Here is a 24,480-nt window from a genome sequence, read left to right as displayed (position 1 = left end):
TCTTCCACACATTCTACGAACTGAAAGGGAGGGCAAATGTGGAATACGGTATTCAAGAGAGACCTTGTGGGGAACATGAGGCTTGACAAAGTCCCATGAAGGATTTGGATGCTTGGGAGGCAAGCAGTGTGTTTGGGCAAAGCTAAATTGGTTCCTACTGCTAGATACTTGATCGCTTTTAGTTTACAGTGTACAGTAAATAACTACAAAGCTAGGATAATGTATATATTTACCTACTTCCTTAGGAAGATAAGTTCGAAAGTGTCAAATCTTAGTTACTGTACTCCCAGGGAACTGCAAGGAAGGTAAGTTTGAAAGATGCTTTCAGGTGATTAGAGGATGGCACATTAAAAAATATTATTATTACTAGGTACTTAATAGCACTAGGTTATTAAAAAATTGTATCAACTCAGGTTAAAAGCAAAATATAAAACCCCATCAATTATTAATATTACAACACAAAAAATTTCATTAATCTAGATGTTATTTTTGATATTGATTCATGCAAATACGTTTTTAACAACTGGTTATCCTGGGGGAAAAACAGCCCTGGTCTCTAGTGTTTACTGATTTCCATGGTGTAAATGCTCCCGCCATGGCTGATTTCAAGCTATCAACCTGAGAACACTGAACCGGAGTTGGGAAGACATATGCACAATTAGTTCTTATGAGCTGGTGCTAGCAGGCTCTAGCACAACACCACTACATATAAGGTATGCATAAGAAGTATATTTACTCGGACTTGGGGGGGAGGGGGGGCAAGGGCAACATACGTAACCTAAACATCTATACCCCCATAATATGCTGAAAAAAAAAGAAGTATATTTACATTACCTTTCATTCTGAACCATCTGAGAGTAAGTTGTAGACATAACGCTCCCTTTATCCCTAAATAGTTCAGCATGTTATTTCTTAAGAATACAGACATTCTTCTACATAACCATAATTACCAAAAATTAGGAAATTAACAGATTCAATATTATTATACACTCCACTAGATCTTATTCAAATTTTGCCAATTGTCCCAATAATGTCCTTTATAGCTTAAAAATGTTTGTTGTTATGGAGAATACTCTGAGCATACTAAAAAAGAAAAAAAAATTTAAAAGTTTGGTCCAGAATCTAATCCAGCATTGTCTATAAATTTGGGATAAATGTATTTTCTCAGAAGTTTCTCTCTCACTCTCTTCCACTTTGCAAATTTCCACTTGTTCTCTCTTCACACCTCTTAATCTTTCCACAAGCAGTTCTAGCATTAATTTCTAGTGTCTAACATTAGAAGTGCTATCAGCATATAACAGTAAACTTGCTACCGATGATAGACATCAAATGCTGACAGTGGTTCTAGTGTTTGAATTTTACTTAATGTCAGTAGTTATTAGTAACAAATACTTCACTTAAATTCAAGTAGTAGTCTTTGTTGTTATTACTATTAGTGTCCCTCAGTTATTACTATGACTTTGGCTTTATAAACTTGTATGTGTGCCAACAGTCTTTTTGGAGGTTCTGGGCAATGCTAATTTTAACCAAATCACTTTCAGCAATATAAGGACATAGCCAAAAAATGTTTATTTTGGTGGGGAGGGCCTATTATTCTGCTAACAATAATGCTTCTGCTTCCAAAAACTATTGCTAGTTCTGAAACAACAAATACCCAGCAAAAGTTCCACAACAGATACAAAATGAAGAGTAATGTAATCATTAAATGTGTATAGATTTAGGCAGAGCATGGTGGCTCATCCTAGCATTCTGGGAAGCCAAGTGGGAAGATCGCTTGAGCTCAGGAGTTCCAGACCAGCCTAAGCAAAAGCAAGTCCCTGTCTCTACAAAACATAGGAAAAATTAGCCGGGTGTGTGGCGGCATGCGCCTCGACTCCCATGTATTTGGTAGGCTGATGCAAGAGGATCGCTTGAGCCCAGGAATTTGAGGTTATAGTGAGCTGTGATGATGCCACTGCACTCTAGCCTGGGCAAAAGAGTAAGACTATTTCTCAAAAAAAAAAAAAAAAAAAAAGTAGCCCATAAGTCTGAGTTGATAGGTCTTCCCGTGCCTTGATAAGTCTGTTTTGTTGTTGTTTATTAAAAGGTTGGCGCTCAAAAAATAAAGCAAATGTCATCTGTTTACACAAACAAGCCCTATGACATGTTTGGCTACTTAATACAGATAACTAGGACCAATGGCAGCATTAAGTGCTGAAAGAATTGGTTGCTGATAGGAACCAATTATTTTGGCAAGCATTTCTCAAACGACTCAGGCAGAAGGTAGTTTTTCCTTGAAATTTCCAGATATTGTTAAGTTTCAGCTTTGCTTCCATGGAAACCCCCATTCAGTGAAGACTGTGCCTCTATCTATACACACACATTCACACACAGAGGGGAAAACCGAACGGATTATCAAATAAAGACAAAATGAAGTTGTTTGCTGTAATTATTAATATCATCTTGTTTCATGGTGAAAAGTATATATACCCCGTCTAAACTCTGACTACGTTTTCACTGCCACTGCTTAGTTCAAGCCCACCTCTCACACTGTCCCTTTCCAATACATCACCCAGAGACATCTTTTAAAAATGTCAATCTGAGCATGTTGCCTCTATGGCTCTTTATTGCCTACAGGATATGAAACTTCTTCCTCAGCACTACATACAGGGGCTCTCGTGATTGGGCTCCTGCCTCTGTCTCCAGCGTAAACTTCTCCAGTTCTTCTTTCAATAGTGCCCCCTGCCCTCCACTTCGTAGGCGTCAGCCAAATGAACTACTTGTGTAATAGTTCCAGGAGAGGAGCTCCCTGTTTTGGCGTTTTGTGCCTTTGTTCATACCTCCCCTGGGCAAAGCTCTGCATCTTTTGTTTGCTTAATGAATACCATGTCATTTCAACTCTTAACCATCCTTTTCTGACTTCTGCCTACGTTCTCCTTTGTGCTCACATTCTGCTTTGTCAATCTTCTATAATAGCACCTATAACACTTGACTGGATTCATCTGATCTGACTACCTTTTTTTGTGTGTGTGTGAGTCAGGGTCTCACTCTGTTGCTCAGGCTAGAATGTAGTGGCATGATCATAGCTCACTGTAGCCTCGAACTCCTGGGCTCAAGCTGGGACTACAAGCATGTGCCACCAAGCCCAGCTAATTTTTCTTATTTTTGTAGATATGGGTTCTTGCTGTATTTCCCAGGCTGGCCTTGAACTCCTGGCCTCAAGCCATGTTCCCGACTCAGCCTCGCAAAGTGTTGGGATCACAGGTGTAAACCAAGGCGCTTAGCCTTGACTATCTTTTCTTTTTCTTTTAAGTATAATTTACATTTTATTTTTTTTCAAAGCATAGTTTTTCTTCAGTCCTCAAGGACTCAACCCCTTACATGGGCTTTGGTGGAGGTTTTGGGGCAGCACCCGCAGGTCTAGATCGGGGTGGGGGTGTTGGGTCCTTGCAGGCTTCCCGAGGAATGATTCCCGACCACCTTGCTGTGAATGGCACAACTCACACAGTAATGTAGCTTCACATACAGCTTGGGAAGCACATAGCCATCCAAGACACTCACTTCAGAAATGTCCCTGATAGCTGTGGCCTCCACTATGTTCCAAATGATGAACTTCTTTATAGCTTTGTCTTTAGGCACGCACCGGGCGCAGTTCGTGCATCGAATAGGCTGCACATGGCCATGGCCCTTTTTGGCACTAACATTGTTCCTTCTTTTGTCATCTCTGAAGTGAGGACGTGAAAGAGAGGCCTTGACTACCTTTTTTCAATGGGTTGCAAGCTCTCTGAGGTTAAGGACAATGAATTACAGTCAGCCCTTGGCATCCGTGGGCTCCGTATCCTTGGATTCAAGGAACCATGGATCAAAAGTATTCGAGAAAGTATGTGACCTAGACAGGCCTCGTCCTTGCCTGGGCTTTTAGTGCATAGCCCTGTGGGAAGGCTGGAGAGGGCGCTCTGGGGCCTGGGAGAGATGGGGCAGGGGTGCTTCCAGGCCCAGGGCAGCAAGGAAGGGAAGCAATGGCAGAAGGTGATCATCACTGACTGTGGGGAGGATGTGTGAGGCGGGCTTTCTCTGCTCCTCTCTCTCTGCTCTTGCCCCTGTATACCCAGGAAGGAGCTTTGAGCCTCAGGGGAACCAGCATTGAGGGTGTCCTGTTTGAAACAAGTAGCATTTGTGCCATGAGCCCTTCCTCGGGGTCAGCTTGGAGCAGCTCATCTGCAAGCAGGGCCTGGACTTTTCCCAAGCTGGCTGTGGGCTGAGGAGCCAACACAGATGCTGCCCGCCCCACCATGGACAGGCTGTGAATGGCCAGTGGCTTTTCCCGGCATTTGCTGCTGGGTCTGTCCTGGGCCCACAAGCTGTGGCTCTTGAACGTTTTCTTTGATAAATCCTAGTTCTTGTATAAAAAAATTTGAAAAAGGCCGGGTGTGGTGGCTCACGCCTATAATCCTAGTACTCTAGGACGCAGAGGTGGGAGGATCACTTGACTTCAGGAGTTCTAGACCAGCCTGAGCAAGAATGAGACCCTGTCTCTACTAAAAATAGAAAAATTAGCCAGGCGTTGTGGCTCGCGACTGTAGTCCCAGCTACTGGGGAGGCTGAAGCAGGAGGATCGCATGAGCCCAAGGAGTTTGAGGTTGCTGTGAGCTAGGCTGATGCCACGGCACTCTAGCCCGGGCAACAAAGCGAGACTGTCAAAAAACAAACAACAAAAAACCCCAGTATAAAATAACACTACAACAATAAAACTAATACAAATTTAAAAACCAATACAGTAGAACAACTATTTATACAGCATTTACACTGTATTAGGTATTATGAGTAATCTAGAAGAGATTTAAAGTATATGTGAAGATGTGCATAGGTTATATGGAAATACTACACACATCATTTTATATTACAGACTTGAGTATCAGCGAGTTTGGTATGAGGATAGGGGTGAGGTGAGGTGGGGTATGTGTCCTGGAACTAATCCCCCTCAGATAAGGAGGGGAGGCCGGGTGTGGTGGCTCACGCCTGTAATTCTAGCACTCTAGGTGGCTGAGGCGGGAGGATTGCTTGAGCTCACGAGTTCAAGACCAGCCTGAGCAAGAGCAAGACCTGGACCTGTCTCTACTAAAAATAGAAAAAATTAGCCGGGCATGGTGGCGTGCACCTGTAGTTCCAGCTACTTGGGAGGCAAAGGCAGGAGGATCGCTTGAGCCCAGGAGTTTAAGGCTGGGAGCTAGGCTGACGCCACGGCACTCACTCTAGCCCTGGCAAAAGAGTGAGACTCTGTCTCAAAAAAAAAAAAAAAAGATAAGGAGGGGAGACTTTATTCATTTTGTATTATCAGCCCCTAGAATATTGTGTGTCTGGCCCATAGGAGGCACTCTGTAAATACTGTTAAATGAAAAACAATTAGAATTATCTAGATAGCCACTGTCCAATGTGTAGCCACTAGCCATATGTGGCTATATACATTTAAATTTTATTTAGTTAAAATGAAATAAAATAAAAATTCAGTTCCTCAGTTGCACTAGCCACTTTTCAAGTCCTCAATAGCCATTATACATGTGGCTATCATACTGGACAACACAGGTTATAGAAACTGCCATCTTTACAAAAAGTTCTATGAGTGCTGATCTAGATAATTATTTCTTTTCCTATTTCAATATAATAAACATTTATTGATTTTCTGCTACATGCTAACATTGGTGCCAGGCACAGTGGTTATAGCAAATGTGAACAAAACATGATTACTATTATGATTATTATTAATGTTTGCAAGGCATTCAAAATCTGGTAGGGAGAAGACTTCCAAACTGAAAAATTATTTCCCAAAGGGACAGCAGGGGAAATTTTATGGAGGTATTCTCATTTAAATTGGGTATTTAAGGATGGAAAGAATTCAAATGGGGAAAATCTTGGGAAAGGAAATAGTGTGAGCAAATGTACAGAGGTGGGAAAGTGCTTGGAAAACACCCAAGTAATTTAGTTTTCCTAGAATGTATGGCATATGAGCAGGGAGAAGTTGTTTAGTTTATTCATTTATTTCTTCAATCATTCAACAAATATTTTTTGAGCGCCTATTCTATTTTAGGTTCTATACTAAGTGCTGAGGATGCAACAGTGAACCGTACAGACATTGACCCAGCAGAGTTCGCAGTTATGACTGAGGAGATTTCGATGTGACTGTTAAAGGCACTGAAAGATACCCTAGGGTTTGTGCTTGGTTCTTCAGGTCCTCACTACTAAAAGAGTGTGCACTGGAAGTTTGTTAGAAATGCATAATCAGGCCAGGCGTGGTGGCTCACGCCTGTAATCCTAGCACTCTGGGAGGCTGAGGCAGGAGGATCACTTGAGGTCAGGAGTTCTAGATCAGCTTCAGCAAGAGTGAGACCCCATCTCTACTAAAAATAGAAAGCAATTAGCCAGACAACTAAAAAAAAAAAAAAGAAAAAGAAAAAGAAAAAATTAGCTTGGCGTGGTGGCGCAGACCTGTAGTCCCAGCTACCTGGGAGGCTGAGGCAGGAGGATCGCTTGAGCTGAGGAGTTTGAGGTTGCTGTGAGCTAGACTGACGCCACGGTACTCTAGCCCGGGCAACAGAGCAAGACTCTGCCTCAAAAAAAAAAAAAATGCAGAATTAGAGGTCCTGCCCCAGACCCCAGATTTGCTGAATCAGAATTTGCAGTTTAGCAAGATCCTCAGGTGATTCTTATGCACTTTAATGCTAGAGGAGTATTGTTGTAGGTCAACTGAGCCAATAAGAGAGTATGTAAATGAATGAGTTAGAATAAACAAGGGAGTAAGGGAGCAAGTAAGTATGCAGAAAAGGTAGAAATCTAATCAGTATTGGATTGGATGTGAAAGAAACTGGACATGAGAGACTATTACTGTAGCTTAGAGAAGCAGGAGGGGTTGGATATGAGAGATATTGAATTTTTTGTATAAAGATATAGCTTTAGTTCCATTAATCCATACTGGAAATATCTCATGTTATTCAAAGTAAAAACAAACCAGCAAATCCAGTAATATGGTACATTTAAGATGTCTTAAGAGGTGCCAGTTATTTGTTTTAAACAAGGCTTATTGGTATGTCTATTTCCTGTTGATGACGCAGGTCCAAGGTCTACTCCTGAGTATTGCAATATCAGGCCCTTCATCATATAAGTTCATATGGGGGAGATGATAAGGATCTTGGAAATTAAGTCATTATATCTAAGTTTACAAAAAGCTGATTTGCAAACTAGAAATTCAACGTATTAATTTGCAATGGAGTAATTATCTTTCCACTAACCAGAGATCTTTTTCTTTACTACCAGTGTTACATTTTTTATTGTAACTTTTTATTTTGAAATAGTTTGGGACTCACAAGAAGTAGCAAAAATAGTGTAGAGAATTCCCACGTACACTTCAGGCAGCATTACCCAATGATAGCAGTAGCCATAACCATGCCACCTTCTCGAATCCAGGAAATTGACATTGATACAACACTATCAACTCAAGGACAGATCTTATTCACATTCCACCAATTTTTTCATGTACTCCATGTGTGTATGTGCAGTTCTATAAAATTTTATTGCACGTGTAGATTCGAATAACCATCACCAAAATCAGGATATGCAATTGTTCCATCACCACAAAGAAACTCCTTTGTGTTACCCCTTAATAGTCATACCCTTTTCCCACCCCTAATCCTGTCAACCACTAATCTGTTTCCACAATTATAATTTCATAATTTTGAGAATATAGTGGAATCACATTATGTAACTCTTTGAGGTTAGATTTTTCTTTTCTAAATTTATTTTTAAAATTTAATTTTTAATTTTTTTTAGAGACAGGATCTCACTATGTTGCCCAGGCTGGCTTCCAACTCTTGAGCTCAACAGATCGTCCTGCCTCAGTCTTCCAGGTTTGAGCCACCATGCCTGGCTGAGATTGGCTTTTTCCACTAAGCATAACGCCCTTAAGATGCATCTAAGTTTTTGTGTGTATCAATAGTTCCTTTTTATTGCTTAGTATTCCACTGTATGAATGTACCACAGTTTGCTTAACCATCCGCTAGTTGATGGACATTTGGGTTGTTTTCTGTTTTTGGTTATCACAAATAAAGCTGCTGTGGGCACTTGTGAAGGTTTTGTGTAAACATAAGTTTTCATTTCTCTAGGATAAATGTTGAGGAGTAAGCTTGTTGGGTCATACAGTAAGTGAATGTTTAACTTAACTTTATAAGAAAGTGCCAAATTGTTTTCCAGAGCAACCAGTATTAAGATCTTAAAACTTACATAAGTAAAACATGCTCATTGTAAAATAAACATTAAAATAAGGTAGAAATGTATACAGTGAAAAGCAAAATTATAAGCCATGGAACTCTGTACTACCTCTTTCCTGAGAGGTAACTATTACTAGGTTTCCTATATCTTCTTCAAGCTGGGCAAGGTAGTGCTCACCTGTAATTTCAGACACTTGGGAGGCTGAGGCAGGAGGATCCCTTGAGCCCAGGAGTTCGACACCAGCTGGGCTTAGGGAGTTCCCCCCCTCATGCCCACCCCCACCTCAAAACAAAAATTTTATTAATTTTTTAAATTAAAATTTTTTATTATATATATTTTTAATTCTTATGGGTACATAATAGTTGTATATCTTCATAGGGTACATGTGGTGTTTTGATACAGGCATACAATGTGGATTAATCAAATCAGGGTAATTGGGATATCCATCACCTCAGGCATTTATTATTTCTTTGTTAGGAACATTCTAATTCTATACTTTCGGTTATTTTAATGTATACCTTAACTTATTGTTGATTATACTCACATTGTGCTATCAAATACTTTTCATTCTATCTAACTATATTTTTGCACCCATTAACAATCCCCACTTTAACTCCTGCTTCCCCCTACCCTTCCCAGCCTCTGGTAACCATCATTTTACTCTCTGTGTCTATGAGATCAATTGTCAAAACAAAAAAATTTTAAAAAGGATATCTCATGCATATGCTAATACATGTATATATAAATATATTCACAAGTGGGATCACACTATACAAGCTATTTGCAACTTGGTTTTTTTTCACTTACATCTTGGACATATTTGCAAATCACTAGATTAAATATATACTTGTTTTAATGGTGGGCATAGGACTCCATTGTATGGATGTTATCATAATTTCTTTAACGAATCCCCTGATAATGATCATTTCTATTGTTGTCAGTTTCTATTATAAAGCTGTTATGAAAATCTTTCTATATATATCTCTGTATAACTTATATATCTGTATGATAGACTCCTAGAAAAGGAATTGCTAGGTCAATTTTACATTTTACTATTCTGAGATACTTTCAAATTTTTCTCATTTTTTTTTAGCAATTTATACTCCCCCAATGGTATATGAGAGTTCTTAGTTCTTTACCAACACTGAGTATTATCAAAAATTTAAATTTATACCAATCTGGTAGGAGAAGAAGTGGTATTTACTTTGCATTTCTTAGTGGTGAATGAAGTTGAGCACTGTTTTAGGTGTTTATTAGTCATCTGTATCTCTTCTCCAATAAGTTGACTGTTTATATATAGCCTTTGTTCATTTTCCTATTGGAGTTTTAATTTTTATCTTATTGATTCGTGAAAGTTCTTGATATATTTAGATTAGCCTTTTTCATTCATGTAGCAAATATTTTCTCACAGTTTACAGTGTATCTCTTGACCTCGTTCACGGTATTTTGCGATAATTTTTAATTTCTGTAGACTCGAATTTATGTATCTTTAGGTTTCCGGGTTTTAGGTTATGTTTGGAATGACAGAAAATACAGAATATATATGTATGCTGTACAGAGTAGGAGACTATTTAGAAAATCTAATTTATAATCAGAAATTTGCTCCATTTGCATGGAGTCAGAGCAAAGAGAATTCTGGGATGTTTTATTCAGACTATGGTAAACCTGAAGGATTATCTCTGGTACACTGTGGGGTATGAATTTCTAGTGACCGGAATATTTTTGCATGAAATAGTGTCTTGCCCTTTACACAGTATCAAATGTTTTGTAAGTTCTAACTATTTATCTCTCCTTTTCCAATATTTCTTATCAGGCACGCAAAGCTTTTGTCCTTACAATATTATCTCCTGAAGGACATGTTACAAATAATTAAGATTAAGCTTATTTTACATCAGTTACATATTTCATTTGCTGGCATTTTCTCACTTTGTCTTCAAATTCGAAGGGTGAACTCTTTAGGTCTTTTGGTACCTTATGAAATAACCTCCACTTCTTAGGATAGGACTGGGGCACATAGCACTGTGATCTGTATATATTGAAGGCTTGATAGTTTTTGAATGAGCTCTAGCAAAAAAAAAAAGGGGTGGGATACTGTCAAATGTTCTCAAATGTCAGTGTAAATTTGCCACAAAATTTATTTCTGATGTTATACCAGCTACAGTCATTATTCTTCTTCGGTGGTATTTTTCACAAAATAAGAGCAAGTTTACCAGAGAAACTTTTCAGTTTTGTTCAAAGCATAAAATTGCTTAAAGTCTCAGTTGCTATATAGACAATCAACCGAGAACATAAATTTATAAAATAGTTGAAAAACTATTTGTGCCATGTACTATAAATGTGATGTTTGGAGCAGAAAATCAGTAGTTTTCAGCTAATACTAAAACTGGAAGTCATTTAATATCAATTGATATTAAATTGGCACAATTGAATTAAATTAATGTAAAATGATTTGGTACACAGCCCAATTTTTGTATTACTTGAAGTGGAATTTTGTATTAACTTATATAATTCTGTAAATTTTCCCCATTTAATGTTCTAGCTGCATCATTCTGTAACTGGAATCTACTAAAAACTGTATAGCATTCTACCAAAGATGGTCTATAAAAGAAATGGAAATTTATTTGGAATAGTATTCCACTCCCCAAAGCTTTAGAGGTAAGTAAAAATGTCCCAGACTTTATTTCTTATTATTGATATTTAGATGTTTCTGTTTAACTTTTATTGTTCAGTTGATTAAATATATCATAACTTTTTTTTTTAAGTTGCAGAAAAAAACTAAACAGAGGATGCAGGAGACACAGATGTGGAAGGAATATAATTTAAGGACTGAAAATAATCATTATATTGCACCAGGAATGCTTTAGAGGTGACATGGGTGAAAGCTTTACGATTGACACGGGGCTTACAATATTTTTCATTTGGAAAATTTGGTTTGTTATTAGGTATGTATTAATAACGTATATTTTAATCAAAATTTAACAAAAGAAACAAATGAAGAGCTCTTAAGCAAACACTATTGTATGAACTTAGGAACTTCTATAACAGTAATGGAGACACTGTAATAGGTCACTTCTTCCTGCCCTAGGAAAGTGGCGCTTCAGAGGGGCCCTCCCCGTTTTTCTCCCCCGAGTAGACAACTCTCAGCGGCCAAAGATCCAGTACACTGGATTAGAAACAACCCAAAAAACAGGGGTGATAGAGACTTGGAGTTAACTGGGGTCGAAGGAGCGGAAGGGGTCCTTTCGCACTTCAAACATTGGGGGAGGGTTGGGAAGGCAGGATAAGAAGGAAGCTAAATTCCAACGATGTTGCGAGGCCGCCCCCGCCCACGTTTTCAGGAAAGCAGTGGATGCGCGGGGGCGGTGGGGAAGACCCGGTAGGTCCCCCTCGACGCCTTCTGCCCAAATTTCGATTTCCCTCCACTTAGCTCCGTCCTATCTCCTCCCCCGCCCCCAGAGTGGCGAACAAATTGGTCGCGCGCCCGGCCTAGCCTAGTAGCTCAGTTCCTTAAGAGTCCTAAACCTTGGAGGCAGAGACCACGTTTTCTCATAGACACGAATAGTGGCTTGCCAAGAAAAAAATTGTTTTTCTTTTCCAGGGCTCGCTTTCTCCCCATACCCGAAGCAAAAGAAAAACAAAAAACAAAACCAAAAAAAACCCCAAAACACCAAACAACAAAAAAACCAAGCCCCGTTAAACCACTTAGGATCAGGTGCCAGAGTTAGGTGGAGTTGGTTCTTTTGGTGGTTAGGGTAGGGACGAGGGTGCAGCGACGGACTGGGAACTAGGGCCGCAAACCCCTCGCCGGGGCGCGTCAAAAAAGGGGACTTAGAAGGGTGATGCCCGACTGGGCTGCCACCTTGGAGCTGCACGAGGGGCAGAGGGGCCCGGGGAATGAGTCCCCGAGCGAGCCTAGCCTCTGAATTCCCACGGCCCGGGGCTCCGCCTGACATTCCTATCGCCCTCCCCTGAATCCCCCAATAAAGACAGAGGAACCGCAGCTCGATCGAGTCCACGGCGGAAGCGCGGCCAAACGAATGAGTAAGTCAGGCGCGGGCACGGCACCTTGTTTACCCCACTCGGCGGCGCGCCCCTGCGGGCGCCTCGTTTGCGGGCGGCGTCGGAGACGCTGAACCCGGGAGTCAGTCGGCCACGATTGGTCGGTGATTGGGAGGAGAACGCTGGGTGGGAGGGCTGGGAGCCAGGCGTGGCAGTGCCAGCTCTCTGCCGCTAGATGTCGCTCCCTCCCAACGGGAGCCACGCGCGGGTTCGTGGCCGACAGATGGCGCCTGCGCGTTCCATTCGCCTCCAAGTCGCCGAAGAGCGAACACCCCAAACAATCCCGAAGCGCCAAAAAAAAAAAAAAAAAAAAAAAAAAAACCCGCCGGATCCGACCGCCACTTTCAAAACCCCCCACCGCTCTAGAACCGCGGGAGCTTCCGTCCCTGAGTAGAATTCGAGGGTGTAAAGAAGAGGAAGGGGAAAAAATCTTGTACCAGCCCAGGGGTGAAGAAGCCCCCGGCCTGAGAAAGAAGGAAGGAGGAGTGGGGGAGGCGAACAGTCTCGTTGCTGCCTCTGTGTACGCTGAGGGGGGAGGTAAGTTATAAAATGGCGGAGGCGAAGCTTCTAGAAGTTTGGAGGGGCACCCGGAGGGCGCGGAGCCCACCGTGAGGTGTGTATGGTTGAAACAGGGCGAGAGAGAGGAGTTGGGAGGGAGAGAGGTTGGGCACTCTGTTGCCATTTAATTCCCCCTCTGCTTCCTTTGCCCCCGTGGGGGGCAGCCATGGAGCGGGTGACTAAGTCCAGGCGGAGAGAACCTTCCTCGCCCCCGCGTCACCCCCAGCCCTCCTTTCTCCCTTCTCCCCCCAAGTCGCTACCCCAACACTTCCAAGGAACTTCCAGCCCCCCTTCCTCCCTACCTCCTACTCCTAGAGTGGCTTTCTACCGCAGGACTCTTCTTTTCGACTACCCTCGCTGAAGATTTTCTCTTCCTTCCCTCGCCCAACTCTCCCTCGGGGCCTCTACGGAGACCCCCCCCATGGGTGGCCCAAAATGGAGAACGCGGAGCAGCGCAAGATGGAGGCTCCGCTTCTCTGTGTAGCATTAGATTTAGGTTCCTTTTCTCCAGCAGGCTCTTAAGCCTAGGAGAGCCAAAACTGGAGGTGGGGTGGGGTGCGAGCCGTAGTCGGGGGAGGAAAGCCGGGGAGGCCGTGGCTGGGGTGGGGGAGAGCGCGGTATCGTGGTGAGGGGAAGGCAGAGAGCAAAATGGTGGTGCTGGGAACCTAGGGGGGAGGGGAGAAAGAGGAGGCTCAGTTGTGTATATTTGGGCCTCGGACCGAGGGAGGCGAGGGAAAATCTACTCCGATCACACCCCTCCCTCGTGCCCCCTCCCTTCTCCCTTCCCCTCCTTCCTTTCCTCCCTCCCTCCCCTCCCTCCCTCTCTTCCTCCCTTCCTAGAGAGGGAACAACATTCATGTGACGGGCCCCTCTGCTTCTCCCCCGCCCCATCATCTCCAGCGCGTGGTGGGGGAACTGCTTGGGAAAGCGATTGGCATCGATCTCTCCATCCCTTCCGAGGCCCGACTTCGGTCAGTTTTCTTAGGGCAACAATTTTATAAATAGGCTGGGGTCTGGCGGTGTTGGCCCCCGCGCGCAGACCTTGCCCCGAAGGGGGCCCTGCCTGCCTGGCATGGGCGGAGGGGGGAAGGGCGGGAGTGGAAGGCTGTTTGTTGGGGGGTTTTGGCGCCACTTTTGTTTTAGTTTTAGTGCTGCTTTTCATTCCCACCCCCACCCGCACTGTCTTCCTAAAGGCACGAACTGAGCTGATCCTTGCCCCAGGTAGGCAGCCTCTGCTTTTTCCCTCCACACTTTTATTCTTGCTTGGGGTCGACTTTCTTTTTTCTTCTACCACGTATCCGGAGATCTGTGGACGGCGATTTCGGGACGGAAAGGGTCGGATGGGCCATGGGAGTGAGAAGGTGTGGGAAACAGCATCAAGTAGTTCCGCAAAACTTTGAGCCCCGTTCCCATTTTCTTCTGGCCTAGAATCGTAGACGTATTGTTGATTTCGGCCTTTTTTTCCCCCCGTAGGGAGAATGTCCTGTTTTGCCTTTAGTTTTTTATAAACCGCTGTACTTTCGACATTTAGTTTCCGCTCCCCCTTGGTGTATATGTCATTTTATTTTTAATCCTTAACTGTAATAGGTTGTCGTGTGATTTTTTTTTTTTTTTGGTGCTTCAGTGTTCGGCTTTAATTTTTAATATTGTATTAGTAGTTTCATCCGGTTTGTGAGACTTTCTCCTCTGTGGCCTAGAATGTTTTTTATGTTGTTTTCCTACCACCCCCTTCCCTCTCCCTGCTTTCTCGGATGTAGTTTTTAAATTGAGGGTCATGGTGTTTGATTAAATGGTTATTTACAGTTTACACGATATATCTATTAGAAACTTTTGATCCGTAGGGTTAGGTTTAAGTAAACGAGAAGCTTGTGTTGGTTTGCAATGGTTCCTTAAAATGCGCGGGCCGCCCCCCCCGCCCCAGCCTCATCTTCCCTTCACACTGGAGTGTAAATTCCATACCCCTTTTCTCCCACGGACCGCCGTATTTCACAGCAGCCACACCCTGTATTTGTCTCTGTGGATTGGACTCATTATCAGCTTAATTTAGTGACTCTTAAACCACCATGATGGGACTTGCTTAAGCACGAAGCTTCTTTTCCTGTTTAGTCCTAGTGGTTAGTGTCGAAAGAGGAATAATCGAGGCTTCTTGATGAAACCTGGTGCGGTCCAACCTCTGTCTTTTTTCTGTTGTCTTTTTTCCTACTCCGGGCTGTTGGCGGTGTCAGCACCGCTGCTGGGGGCGGGGGTGGAGGGGAGAAAGAGTCGGGTTACCGAAGTGCGTCATTCCTGGCTCTAGCAGGGCCTGCTCGGGAGCTGCTGGTGTTTGTTACTGTCCTCGCAGCACTTTCCTGCCAACCTTCTCTCTGTGCGTATTGGTTAGGAGCAAAAGCAGGAGGCGGTCTCCTAATTCTGTCTGTAGCCTAGCGCGTTGCGTTTAAGGGTATATGTGAACTTATTTTTTTAAAAAAAAACGGCCCCGGAAAGTGGATACATTTCTATATGTCTTATAGACATACAATTCAGGTAGTTTAGGCTTGGCTTTTATATACTTCTCAATGAACAGTGGGGTTAATTTTGAGCATTTTAAACCACTTACGTTAAAATGCCTGGTTTTCTTTCTACGTTGCTATCAATCATAGTTAGGTATCAGAAGGACCAGTTTAAGGTGTAAGTGTTCAGCGGTTTGTCAAGTGTTTGAATTGTAATTTTATGACACATCATGTTAAATAGGCTGTTTTTTTCGTTTTGAGCTAAGGTGCTGCGTGAATGCAAGCTAATTGCAAGCTAATTGTACATCTTCATCACACAGTCCTATTTATCCTTTTAAGTATAATTTTAAATATGTCCTTTGGGTTTCATAGATGGACTTCATTAAAATTCTTAAAAATGGTTCTTTGTGTTTAACTGAATTCTTAAAGAAATTTATCATCTACGAAGAAGTTGTGTAGGGTAGCTGTACAGTTACATTGTTGGATTTTTGACTTAACTTCCTACTCTTTGATACTTCTGTTATCTTTGGGTTTTTCTCAGAATACTTACCGAACATACTGTCTAACTCTTAATTCTCTTTGTGGATGATAATGGGGAGAGGGAGTGGGTAGGAGGTAGAGATGAAACAAAAGTGTCCTTGAGTTGATTATTGTAGCTGGATGACTACAGGAGAGCTCATTGTTACTATTATTCTACTCTTGTGTGTACTTAAAAATTTCCACAGAAAAATTGTTGAAGAAAAATTTCCAAATTGTATTGCAATCTCGATGTAATGATTTAAGTTTATATTTACCTATCAAAATTACTTGCATGGGAAATTTAGCCTTGTGTATTAGCCTTGTGTGTGAGTAATTACATAATGCCTGGCAAAACTTTCAAAAATATATTTAAATTGAACCAATATAGAATAAGTCACATAAATGCTTATGGATCGGTTCAACTTTAAATGTTTGTGACTTAGTCTGAATGTGCTTAACGTTTAGTTTCCTTTTAGATTCTTTGAAAATAGGAAAAATCCATTTGCAAATTTTGTAAATTCTCTTTGGTGTCTATTTCATCAAGTTGGAGTTACAGTGAGTCAGTATGAAAGGGATTTACTATTAATAGGAGGGGCTTTGGCAGTTGGAATAAGTGACAGTGGAAGGGATTGGGGTGCCATAAGGGACCATTCCTGGTAGGAAGATAGAGGTAGCTGAATTCAGTTTCAGTATTTAGTGTTTAATGACTGAGTAGAGAAGCAGATTGGAAAAGAAACGTACTTATTAGCTATTCCTTCCCAGTGTGGAATAACTATAGTATTCTAAGGTATCAGAGACTGGCAGGGAGGATGAAGTGGGTTTTTTAAACTGATATGAAAATGAATATTTACATTTAAAATGATTTAAATCACCTCCCTCTTTAATGATCTGGTGCTATAATGAGTTAAAAGATGATATGTAAAATATCTAATACTTTCTGTTATCATTCTGAGCATTACCCATAAGCAGTAAAAGTGCATTGCAGTTAAAACCCTTGGTTTCCTTAATTAGTGTATTCATGAAGTGCTCCTAAATTCTTTTAAGGTAAGTGCCTTATTTTTTGCAATTTTGTATTGTTCAGTGTTAGGTTTGTTTCTTTCCTCTGACATGTATTTTGGAATATATGTCACAGTTCTGAAGGGAATACAAAATAATGGATGTTTAATTTTTATATTTGGTTAAGTGTGTTCCCTAATCATTATTATAGCAAAAGTACACCCCAGTCTAGGAACAGACATTTTATAACTGTTAACATTAGTCTGTTTGTATATTTCATATTCGGTCTTCAAGCTTTAGAAGGATATTAAGGGAAGATACATTACATATTTCAAATTCTTATTCATATGCAAATATTCTTAAGTAGATGATGCGGATTGTGGTATCAGATTTATTTTACTGTGGTCAGGCAATAGCTAAACTACTAAACCAGTACCTTATGAGTTTGGTAACTTTGAAGTTTTGTTAGGATTTTTTAAAGCCCAAACACTTAAATTTAAATGAAATTAAATTCTACATTTCTTTTTCATTGTTTTCTTTTTTGACCTTATTTACTTTTGTGGTCACCTGAGGACCAGTGAATTAAAATGGATGGAGTGGGCTTTGTGGGGGCAGGCTCACGCTCAACTCTGTTCTTTTGGGAATATAGGGTTAGATGTGAAAATATGCCATGGACAGTTTAGTAATGTTTAATATTCTGCATATTTAACTGATACCACCCACAGTCATGTGTGGGAAGGTAGTAAACAGTGAATAACATATTCTTTTTGCTTTGAGTTCTTTATAATAGAAGACTTAGTTTTTGATGCTGCAAGTTAACTTTTGAACTTAACATTAAATTAAATTAAAATTTACAGTTTACTATATAGTAGCGCACTGTTTTGGGAGTTGGGAAGAATAGCAAAGAAAAGGAACAGTCCTAGTTAGCTGTGGGCATCAATATATACTGAAATGTGATTAATTGTTGAAAAATAAAGAAGGAATTTTAAAGATACAGGCTAATTTAAAAGTTCTTTACATTTTTCTTTTGTAGTTTTCTACATTGATATATGTTTAGGACTTTTAATTTGTGGTTCGATACTGTCCTTGTATAATAATTCTTTATATCTCCAGGTATCACAAATAGTGGTTATTGCATGGTTTGTTTGGCAAAGATATGTGAGAAACCAAAATTGTCAGTTTGATTTTTTTAGTTTCCTTAGTTGCCTGCTTTGCATTTAATTTAACCAAATCTTATATTTCTTCAATGTAAGTAGTGGTGTTTAGTGGGGAGTAATTTTTGTGTATGTTCATTTAAAAAATCTATACATCTTTAGCAGCTATAGAAATCTACTACCTGAATTGTGTTTTTAATGTATGCTTGCAGTAGTTCTTTGATACTGACTAGTAAACACCAAGAAGTCTTTCATAGTAAGTCAAGAGATTATTGAAATTGTTTTACACTTCTTCTCCCAAAGAGAGGATGAATAATGTTGATAGTCTGTTCTTTTTTATTACAGTCATGTATCGCTTAATGATGGGCTTACGTTCTGAGAAATGCATCTTTAGGCGATTTTGTTGTGTGAACATCAGAGTGTACTTACACAAACCTAGATGATAGAGTCTACTAAACACCTAGACTATATTGTATAGCCTATTGCTTTTGTGATATCAACCTGTGCAGCATGTTACTATACTGAATACTGTATAAAACATTTAACATTTAACACAATGATAAGTGTTTATGTATCTAAACATAAAAAGGCGTGGTAAAAATATGGTATGAAACATGAAAAATGGTAATCTTATGGGAATACATGGGATCTGGTAACTCAAATGTCATTATGCAGTACACGAGTAGGCTTGATGAGACAAACTAGGGAGATTTCTGTATGCTCTGGATAAATTAATGGACAACTCAAAAGTAAAATTCCTTTGTAAGAAGTAAGTTGTTTAAATTGTGTTGGACGTTGTTGGGAGGGGAAATAAGTCCTATTTATATTTTTGCAAGAATAACATTTGTTGCAATGGGGTTTGACCTGTAACTTTTTGATGAAACTTAATTTAACTGCCAGTTGAGTTCCTTTTGAACGTATTAACTATGAATCTTCTGTTTAATCTTCTCAACCACTTTGCAAGATAGGTTGTTCTTATCATTTTACAGATGGTGAAATTGAGGCTCTCAGAGAGTAAATGACTTGTCCAAAGTCACATGATAATAGACAGCCTTGGATTCACGCCCACCCTGATTAGCCTGGCCTCAAAACCTTTGTGCTTTTTTGTTAAACTCAGTTGTTTCCCTTATCTGGTTTAGATTTTGGGCTATCTGTCATCAGAAAGCATGCATTATTATTTACATTTTGTAAATTCAAGGGTTTCCTTCATGTGTAGTGCAAGGTAAATGCAGATTTTTAATCAGGGTCTGATGAGTTGCTGCCTGATAAGAGGTCTATATTGTATTTTATACTAACGGTTGAAGTAAATCTGAGCTTTGGATTTATTTGAATGTGCTCATTAAAGTTTGTGGGATAATATGTTGAATTGTATTCTTGATTTTTTTTTAGGGGGGAGCATATTGTGAGACAAACTAGGGAGATTTTGGAGTGGTCTCACAGATTTTGTTTTCTTTATGTCATTTGTGCTCTGTCCAAAATGGAGGTTAAGTGTGTCTGAGGATAGTTTCCTGGTCCTTCAGTTTGTTTATTGAGTGGTTAGATTTGAAGTAAAAATTTAGACTAATCTTTTAATAATTCAGTGCTCTGGTTCTGTAGGGAGATTTTTTTTGTTGTTATTTAATAGTACCTCAAGGATTCTTTTTTCTTCTGTTAGTATCTCTTGTTTGCTTCTACTTTCTGTTAGTTCATCTTACACTTTATTAAATTTTCTTGTTTTTATTTTTATCAGGTGATAAATAGTATCAGGGCCCCAGATTATTAGGTTCATTTAGTGATCAATATCTTTGTCTTAGTTTTCTTTTTCCTCCCTGCTTTTCATAAATTATAACTAGAGTTTTTCTTCTCTGAAGGAATGCTGGATGTTGGATTTTTTTTTTCCCCTGGTCAAGGATGTCAAAGCAAATGGATGTTGGATTTCTGACCTAAGATAAATTCGTGGAGATGAGGTATAACTGAATATATATTAGTGCTTTTCATATCCATGAATCAAATTTATTTATATTTTTTAAATTTTAAAAAATTTTATTAATTTTTTTAGAGACAGGGTCTTGCCGTGTTGCCCAGGCTGGCCTCAAAATCCTGGGCTGAAGTAATTCTCCAGCCTCAGCCTCTCGACTAGCTGGGACTAGAGGTGTGCACCACTACACCAGCTAAATCTGTGTATTTTATGTTGATTGTTCCCTTAAGCTTCATCCTGTAGGAAAAACTTTTTCCAGGTGATGAACAGTAGTCTTCTACCCAGACTGTTCAATATTGAGTCTTTTCATCTACATTTTTTTCCTTTGTACTCCAAGAATACCAAGAACTGGTTGTTCCATGACAGAATTACTCCCCAAGGCATCCGTTGAATATAATGAATTAGTTTCTCTCCTGCACATCTAGAAAGATACTAGTTAGGTACCATTCTTGGGAGAATTCAGAAAATAGTCACTCAAGTCATTGTCTGAGCTCTGTTGTTAACATGAGGAACCCTAGTTGAGAAAGGCTAGAATATTAAGGGATTTGGTTTGGCACTAAGCAAAGTTTTACTTTTCACAGCCACTTTCCTGCTAGTAACCCGAATATAGCCTCTATTAAAATTTATGTATGATAAAATGGGAATGCAATTGATGATACTGCCATCTCTGTGGGATAAATTGATTAGTGTTGATTTCAAGCAGTTAGTGCTACTTGTTTTAAAGAATTGAATGTGGAAAGTTAAATGCGTAATTTTATTTGTAAAAAGAAATGTTGTGGGAGCACTGTTCATTATACAATTCAAAACCTTTTATAAAATGTTATTGACAGTGACTAACATTAACAATAGCTAATACTAACCGAACTCTTATATTATGAGCCAGATACCCTTACAAATGCTTTAGGTATATTAGCTCATTTGATTTTCATAACCCTATGAGGTAGGATGACCAGTAAGATTTATTGTTCAGACCAGGATACTTTTGAGAGTGAAAGGGGACATCACCTGGATGGCATGCTGGGGTAATAGCATAAATTAGGACTGTCCCAGAGAAACTAGGATGTATGATGACCCTAATTAATACCCCCTTTTCAGAAGGGAAAACCAAAGCTTAGGGGGGCCAAGTAACTTGCCCAATTAGTAAATGGTAAGAAGGGATTCAAAACCCCTACAGAGATTTCTGTGGGTGTGAAAGTGATTTAAATTACTTTAAATTGCCATATTCTGAGAGTTTGCTTATTTTTACTCTTTTGGGGAGTTTTTATTGGTACGGGGTTAGTAATAAAAGACAAGACAGTGTTTTTTAAAATCCAGGAGAATTTCCAGTTGAATTTTTAAAGTGGCTATTTGACTAGGGTGATTATATGTCTTAATGTTGAAAAGCACCTTCCTAAGTTAAAAAAGAAAAAAAAAACAAATAAAAAAACTCCCAAGATAACTACATCTGAGTTTGTTTTCCTTACATGTTACTCAGGTTCCCATTACCATTTTTGTAGGAATAAGTGCAGATTGTATGATATTTCATGGGCGTTCTGTGGAAAATTTTTTCTGAAGACAGCTGGAAGAAGAGAAATAATTTTGTGACTACGTAGAAGTGGTATTACAAAAGAAAGAGAAAGGTCCCGTTTAGAAACGTATCTGAAATTAAATTGATTCTGTAACATAATTTGAGAGTTAAGTTTTGTAGAGATTGGTGTGTCATTTCATAAAATTAATAGTCCTCTTTTATTATGATTTTTATGGTTATTTTTGTATTTCTGGCCTGTTTATGCTGTGGTACTGCTTCCCCCCAAAAAAGAAATTTCCAAAGATGAATTTAAATGTGGAGAAATTATTTCTGCAGGGCACAGTTGTGGACCTATTATATTGTAAACTAAGATCTTTTTTTCCTATTCTTGAGTGGAGGTGAGTGGTAGAGATCTGTCTGATCTTAAGGGAACTTCCAGTTTTGTTTTCATACTTGGCTATTTTAATATTTCATTGAGTAATTTGTGTTTTTTTCCCCCTAGCTAGTTCACTTTTGGAGGTTTTGTTGGTGTCACTATCTTATAAGAAGTCATTAAGTAGGTCTGTTCAATTTTTAAAAGTGTTTTATTTAGTTCATTATAACCATTATGAGGAGAAGGTATAGCTTGAAGGAGACTGCGTTTCTGACCAGATGAAGGAATTTGTGGCCTGTATAGTGACTGTGGTAGACAAAAGATTATTTGGGGGAGATTTTATTTATTACATGAAATGAATACAGTTGGGTTTTTAAAAAACTATGTTGCTGGTTTTTAAGTGGGGATGCATGGATGGGATGGAGGTTCCTGAACACTGAAATTATATATTATACAAAATGTATGTGTGCATTTTATCAGGTGCTCAAGGGCTCATTGTTAAATCAGTTGGTACTTAAAGTGCCTACTAGAGGTGGGATATAGAATGGTAAACTAGATACACAGTCTCTGCCCTGAGGGAATACAGTCAGTTCGACTTCATCAGCACAAAAGCCCCCCCCCCCCCGCCTCCCCAGATAGAGTCGTGCTCTGTTGCCCTAGGTAGAGTGCAGTGGTCTCATCATAGCTCGCTGCAACCTCAAACTCCTGGGTTCATGCGATACTCCTGCCTCAGCCTCCCAAATAGCTGGGACTACTGGTACATACCACCACACCCGGCTAATTTTTTTCTATTTTTTGTAGAGACAGGGATCTTGCTCTTGCTCAAAGCTGGTCTCAAACTCCTGAGCTCAAGCAATCCTCCCTCCTAGGCCTCCTAGAACAAAAGAGTTAAACATACCTATTTAAAGAAATATGTACTGTGATTACTTTATGTTAAAGAATATTAAGCTAAAACCAATAGTCATCAATGCAGTTTTGACAATGTCCTTAATTTGAGATTAATGACAAGAATTGAAAAGTAAGGACTGCTCTGGAAAACTTTAGGGGCAAAATAACCAAGAAAACAGAACAAAAACAATTGAGGACTTTAATGTAGTCTTAGAATGCTTCAGTCTTTGGTGGTGGTTAATAAACTAAGTTAAAAGAGCCCATGATCATCCTGTATAAGCACTTACTGTCTGTCATCCAAAGGTTAAGACCTAAATGGTGTTATGATTCTGTGTAAAAGCAAGAGGCAATTAATGATCCTTTGTTGTTTGGGACTCTTGTGTGTCTGTCTTTATTTCACATTCTAAATGTATGATTTTAAATGGGAAGTTAAATTTATACATACTTGTGTTTTAATTTTTGACCTTGGATTCTTGTTGGAATGTTAGCTTGAAATTTCATTCTAGGAGTATATGACACTTATTACATTCATTTTCTATGTGTGATGTGTGTGTGTGTGTGTATGATTGAGGTTTGGTATATTTGAAGTATTTCCATTTCAGGATTGGGATATTGGGATATGGATATCCTTTCCTTAGATTTCTAATCTTTTTCTTTTCTCAAAAGCAAGGAGAGTTTTTTCAGCCACCAGTGTGTCTACTGCCTTGTACCTAATTTGCAAACTTCATGGAGACTAGAATGTTATTACAAAGAACGCATTTAATATCCTTTTACTAAAAAAAGACATTTTTTTGTGGTCTAAAGAAATGGTATTAAAGATAGGAACATGAACCTTTGAGAATTTCCCTTCCACACTAAAGGAGACAAAATGTAGGAAATATTAGCAAAGCCATAATATTTTTCCTTTGCGATATGTTCCTCCCTGTTTCCACCACTCATTCAGGCCAAAAGACATTCTTCAGACTTTACTCCTGGCAGGAGAATTGAGGAAGTGGTGGTAGCCATGGCTGGCAGGGAAGCAGAAGCATGAAGGTGTGTTTTTGAAAAGCAAACTTGTCAATGACAAATGGATTTTTCCATTTCTAAGTGTATGTACTTTTTTTGAGTCTTGATTAAATGTCAATGCACAAAGTATTACTATTTATTGAGGAATATTCACTAGTTGTGTTTATATTTGGGTGTTCTAAATATTTGGACAATATAGGATTTTATTAGAAAAGGTTTTTTGATAGGGAATTTGTTCCTACTTCTTTGAAGTTAGACTAAAGCAGTTTTCTAAGTTGCTGCAGAAAAATAGGTTTCTAACCTGAGAAGAAATTTTGTGTTTGTGTGTAAATACGTAGTGTTTAAATGTACAATATTAACAAATATCCAAATGTATCTCTTATTAATAAGAGTTCAGTTTAGGAACTATGTTTCTATCTGATTTTGAATCCTTATCATTGTGCAGTGTATATTATACAGGTTCTCAAATGGTAACTGAATTAAAACCTTAGGTTTTTAAAGAAATGTAACCCTGCATTATAATTGCATTATTAGTATTCATATTTAAGAGTTGTATATTGGCAGAGAAGTAGTTTCCCCTAGTTGGCTTTGTATTAATGATAAAGTTTATCTTGACAGGATACCATTTACTACATCTACTTACTATATGGCAAGTCGTCCTAGGCTCCTTAACATTTAACTTTTTATTTCTTACAATAACTCTCTGAGGTAGTTGGTGGGTATTTTCATTTGTTGAG

At 39.4% G+C, this 24,480-nt stretch overlaps 1 protein-coding gene and 1 pseudogene across 1 annotated transcript in view; one reads left to right on the top strand and one right to left on the bottom strand.

The window, feature by feature from the left end:
• Window positions 1-3,356: 3,356 nt before the first annotated feature.
• On the bottom strand, window positions 3,357-4,273 carry LOC105826807 (annotated as a pseudogene).
• Window positions 4,274-12,590: 8,317 nt separating this feature from the next.
• Window positions 12,591-24,480, top strand: part of STAG2 (stromal antigen 2) — a 135,421-nt gene continuing 123,531 nt past the window's right edge. Inside the window, exon 1 of the mRNA XM_012664830.1 lies at window positions 12,591-12,834. The gene's annotated coding sequence lies outside the window, so the exon portion shown is untranslated. The remainder of the gene's footprint in view (window positions 12,835-24,480) is intronic.

Source organism: Propithecus coquereli, unplaced genomic scaffold (genome assembly GCF_000956105.1).
Source record: "Propithecus coquereli isolate 6110/MARCELLA unplaced genomic scaffold, Pcoq_1.0 Scaffold92, whole genome shotgun sequence".
Taxonomy (NCBI): Eukaryota; Metazoa; Chordata; class Mammalia; order Primates; family Indriidae; genus Propithecus; species Propithecus coquereli.
This window is presented reverse-complemented; position numbering and strand designations above follow the sequence as displayed.